Raw genomic sequence first — 5508 nt, forward strand, 5'->3', positions numbered from 1 at the left:
GAAAAGTTGACTAATTGGTTAATTAATTCGGGTTTGGCTTTAGCATCGAACGGTTGTCTTGTTGGGTGCTTCAGGAAGTTGCAAAATTGGAGCATGAGCACAATCTGTGAAGAGTACAAGCACTTTGCTGGTAACAAGGCTAGGATTGCTGATCAAATCTTTGTGGAGACGTTTGACGTTTCTGGCTTCTCGTCGTCGTTCTTAGACAAGAAATAGTTCTTGTCTATGTTTCTTTCATATGTAAAGAGTAGTTTGATGTTTTTAAAGTTGTTTCTTTTGGATATGGCATAGTTTCATTAACAATTGAGTGGGAACTGGTTGTTTTGTGTATTTTCAGTTTTTCTCCCTCTAGCAGCCTTTACCTCTATGCGGACAACGTAATGTAAAGTCTTAGTTTAGGAGGCGTTATCGAGTATAGGTGCACAAAAAAAGAGTTAAACGAATCATATAGAACTGGTTTGAAACCGATTGACTTGGAACCGATTGTAACCTTTGTTTATGACTGGTTTTGTATATTCAAAGAGGAACCAGTTTGGAACCACTGGTTCGTGAACTAATACAAGGAACCGTATCTCTGAACCGGTTCAAATAGTTTCCTAGAACCGGTGTGAACTGTTGGAGATTAACTAATCGCTACCAAACGACTTTCTAGTAATTTTTTACTGTTTGAGATCGATTTTGGGTATGTTTTTGGAACATATTGTGATATTACCAATATGTTAGTATAAATAGGTGTTTGTTTTGCTCAGTCACAACATTCAAATGGACCTGAAGCAATATCAATCACCCGTTAATGTTGATTCATCAACGACCGAACCCCAAGTTGTCAAAACATCGAAACCCCCAATTTTATTAAAAATTTAGATTTATGCGAGATATCCGACGGTACAAGGCGTAATGGGTCCAAGACATGTGGTTCTTTTTCAAACCTAAGTAAAACTCAGCTATGAAAAATCATGTAAAAACATTGGACGACGACAAATAGCACTCCAGCTCAAGATCAATCATGAATAGCACGCGACTGAAATCTTTGGATTTTTACGCTAATATGGTTTGTGATCGATCTGCTGAGTTCATGGTTCAAGAGGGTTTGCCATTTGACCATTTTGACAACCCACATTTGACAAGGGCACTCTCCAACCGCTTTACAATCATATAAGTCGTTCAACTATTAGACGATATTGTTTAAAATTATGAAAATATACAATAAAAAGACTAATTTTAATTTTAGTACATGAAAGTTTACAAACCGGCACGAACTTAACTACCGATGTTTGACCACTCAGCACAACTTACCAAAGTCATACCTTTGCTTTACCGCCCATTGGGTAGATCCCAATACATGGTTAATGTCGAAACGCACAATTGCTTTTGAAATGTTTGAATTCCATCATAACTGATAACTTATTTCATATTATTTTGGGTTATGTGATAACAAATTTTAAATTACGAAACAAATATATTCAATGTTGTTTGATAACGCCTCAAACAACACAAACGCTGTTGAAAAATTAAAAATAAAATATAAACCGATTTATGATGGCGTTTTTTTTCCACATAGCGATGTGTTGCACATATCATTAATTTGGTTTTGAGACATAACATGTTATAGGAAAATGTTAAGTGACAATCCTATATACAAGTCATAATGAATGAAGGTAAACATGAATGACTGATTGACATTCCTAAGATGATGAAGATGAACATAAATTGCAACTAAATTCGTGTATATTTATTTGTTGTCAACGAATTATAACTATTAACATGTCTAGAAAATTCAAGACTAAAGGAAATATTCAAAGGGATGTCCAGAAACAGCAACCAAATGATAACACGCCCTAATACTCCAAGGGACGTCCTTACTATCAACATCGATCACGACCAAGGACACCGCCCTTTCCTTACTATCCAGCATCAACAACGCCAAGAACACTGTCCTTCCCCCTGCCCGTTGCCACCTGTCACACGAATTGCTAACGCCCTCTCCTCCTCTCACAAACCACCAAGGAGACAAAATCTGTCTCTCTTCTCTCTCCCCTCCACATCACTTGGATAACAATGTATGAATAGAGCCTTGAAACACAATCTTAACAGAGTTGCATTGATGAAGAATACTTTGATTATATATATCAATGATATAATCAAATGTCACTTACGCTTAATCTGGGCAATGAAAGAGGGAGCGTTCGACCTATTTTGGGGCCTAAAACGAACTTCAAACTCGTTTTTTCCCCCTCACTCAACATTTAAACCCTAATAATCAAAGAATTCGCTACCGTGCTTTAAACCCTCTTTTGTTGAAACTGGTAGTGGTAGCATAATGAACAACTCAACCTTAAGCCCTCTTTTATAAAATATCTTATTTTTTTAAACTTAAATCAATTTACCAACATATCTCCAGCCATTAATAAGTATTTCAATAATAACGCATCAGATATCAATAAACAGAAATCAAGAAACATACTCATGTTAGGCTGAGCAATAACCAAACCATTTATCAAACCGAAAACCGACAAACTGAAATTAACCGAAAAACGATTATCGGTTGTTTTATGTATCCTCAGTTAACCGCAATTAACCAAACCGAACAAGTCATATTTTCTGATATTTTTAGCTTTTATACTTCGATTTCATGTATTTATATATTCATTTAATTTATTTATGCATTTATTTTATGTATTTCCAAGTAATAATTTTAGCCTTAATTTGATTTTGGATATTAACAGAACCAAATCAAAACCAACAAATAAACCAAACCGATTAACCGAATGGTTAATTTGGTTGTAACAATTAACCTAACCGAACAGAACAGTGCTCACCCGCAAATGCAATTCACAAAAACTAAAATCAAATACACATCATAACAACTAACTAATTCCACCAATTCAGAACACAAACACATTAAACAACTTAAATCCCCAAATCCCCAAAAACACAAATTAAATTGTTTTCATGATTGAAGTCGACAAATACAGAAAACCACTAACCAATCAAACGGGGCTAAGAAGCTGATAGATCGATGGTTTTGGGTCAGAGTTCATGCCGATTATTATGACCAACGGAATAAACCAGTAGTGGGTGATGACTTTAGCCTTCTTCATGGTCCACGTGCTCCATTCTTTCAAGATCTTTGATGGTGAGTTATCATCGGACGGCTTTGATCCCTTGGTTGATTTGCCCTTGGTCTTCAGAACCACCTTCGACGACATGATGACTGTTGATGTTTGATGTTGTTGATGTTCGTTTGTTGTTGGTGATAATATATATGTGAGCCCTAAAGTTTGGTTGAGGTTGGATTTGTAAGCCCAATAAACAAAGGCCCAATAACACTGAAATTGCTTTAGGTGGGTAAACTGGGTTTTTTTAGGAAGCGGTTCTAGATCTGGTCAACAAAAGTCAAGAATCGAGTTGGGTAGAAACAGATTCCGAGTATGGTGTAGGGGTTTTGACCGGTTTTGTTAGTTTGGCCGGGTCAGGTCTGAGTAGAGGTGAAACCGGTTCCAGCGGGTCTGTGTACAATTTCTCTGAGGAACCGAAACCAAGTCCATACCGTGGAGGTAGGACCGGTTCTGGTTCTGGGTCGAGTATATTGGGTCGGTTTTAGACCCTAGTTTTTTCCTCACCCGTAGAAATAGCGTTTCCATAATTATATGATCACTTTCCTTAATTGTTTCAAACGAATTGTTTAGATGATTAGATTAATATTACTTTTATTATGATGGTAAAACATAGTGGCAAATATGGTTTGGTTTTGTTATGAGCTTTTAGTGTACCCGAAACACTGAGTTATTACAGATTTTTAACCGACTTGTTCCGGTTAATTGGTTTTAGTGCCGGTTAATCGATGACGACGACAATAATTATGATGACCACATGTATATTATTTTGCCATGCTTCTCTTTGAATATGTAGTGTTGGATGTTTGGTGGCCTCTAATGGCCGTTAAGAGACTAACTCTTAATAGTTTATAACCTCTTAATGGTTAAGATGTTATGAACCATTAAGAGGAAGTCTCTTAATGACCATAAAGACACTATCAAAGTTAATTTTTTTTCAAGCCTTTTAAATAGGTGAATTATGTTACTATGTGGGTAGAAAATGAATTGAACAGGAAATTATTTCAAAAATTATGTTGTGTTCCTCTCTAACATTTTAAAGTTAGATATTGACGATCTTTAATCGGTCTTAAATGCATCTTCGTAAAGTTAGTGTCCTCTTGAAGTTGGTATCAAGAACCGGTTAGGTGATCCCCGGTAAAATTTGACGTTTTTTTTAGGGAAGACCACATGTGAATTTCAGAGTCTTTGGTGCTAGGCACGTGCAAAACCTTGTCCACATACTTTTTTTTTCTAAGCTTGTTGTTCAGTCCTTTGTGATGTTTTTTAAATTGTTTTTTTTTATTTGTCATTCTGGTTGTTACTTGTTTCTTATACGTGTGATGACGTGGTGTACCCATACACACCTACAAGTAGGGGCTGTTCAAAACCGGATATATGAAGTTTCGGATATTCGAAACTGGATATCCGAACCTTTCAGATAGTGAAAATCACTATCCGAATCCGAAACTTCGGATATCCGAATATCCGAAAAGAAATTAAAAAAACAAAAAAAAAACTTGTTTTAATAATCAAACTAGCAGATCTAGTATTACTAAGTAGCAATCTAACAATCTAGTATTACATAGTAACAATCTATAACAAATTTAATGGAAGTTTAATAGTTTTGAACAACCCTAACAACAACAAAGTAACAATTAACTAACAATCTAACAATGAATGGATGGCGACGGTGGATCTGTGATGGTAGATGGCGATGGGTTATGATTGACCGGAGGTGCCGGACCTGTGACGGCTGGTGACGGGTGGATGGCGACGGGTGGAGGGCGACGGGTTATGACTGGTGGTGCTGGACGGTGCTGACTCTGCGGCGGCGTTATGACCGGCGACTGGAAGTGACGATGATGACCGATGGGTTAGCGAGAGAACTGAAGGAGGTAGCAGATGCAGATCTTGTGTTATGACTCATGTGATATTGTGATTACAATTTGGTTTATATAATATAAAATAAAATTAAAAAATATTAAAATTAAAATACCGGATATTTCGGATAATTCGGATATCCGAAAAATCTGAAAACTGCTATCCAAATCCGAATCCGAATTTTCGGATATCCGGAATTCGGATATCCGAATTTTCGGATAGTTCGGATACGGATAGTCGGATAATTCGGATACGGATTCGGATAGTTTTGAACACCCCTACCTACAAGTTGAAACTTATAAGATGAATAAGCTTAGGAATATAAAAACACTTGGCACAAGTTGTTAAGTAAGAAAGCTTGAAACTTGGAAAGCAATATTTCTAAGTTGACAAGGAATCTTTGCAGGGGCGTAGCTAGTCTTAGGGGAATGGGTTCGGTCAAACCCGTATAAAATTTTGTTTTAGTGATATATATTAGTGTATTTTGACATCGAACCCGTAGAAATTTCAACATCGAACCTGTAGAAAA

At 36.5% G+C, this 5508-nt stretch overlaps 1 pseudogene; it reads right to left on the bottom strand.

Moving 5' to 3' along the window:
- Nucleotides 1–2815: 2815 nt before the first annotated feature.
- LOC143538317 (mitochondrial import receptor subunit TOM7-1 pseudogene) lies at nucleotides 2816–3389 on the bottom strand (annotated as a pseudogene).
- Between the last annotated feature and the right edge of the window lie 2119 nt (nucleotides 3390–5508).

The sequence above is a fragment of the Bidens hawaiensis genome, unplaced genomic scaffold, assembly GCF_021521415.1.
Source record: "Bidens hawaiensis isolate Kalapana, Puna unplaced genomic scaffold, B.hawaiensis_p1.1 tig00011607_1, whole genome shotgun sequence".
NCBI classification, from domain to species: Eukaryota; Viridiplantae; Streptophyta; class Magnoliopsida; order Asterales; family Asteraceae; genus Bidens; species Bidens hawaiensis.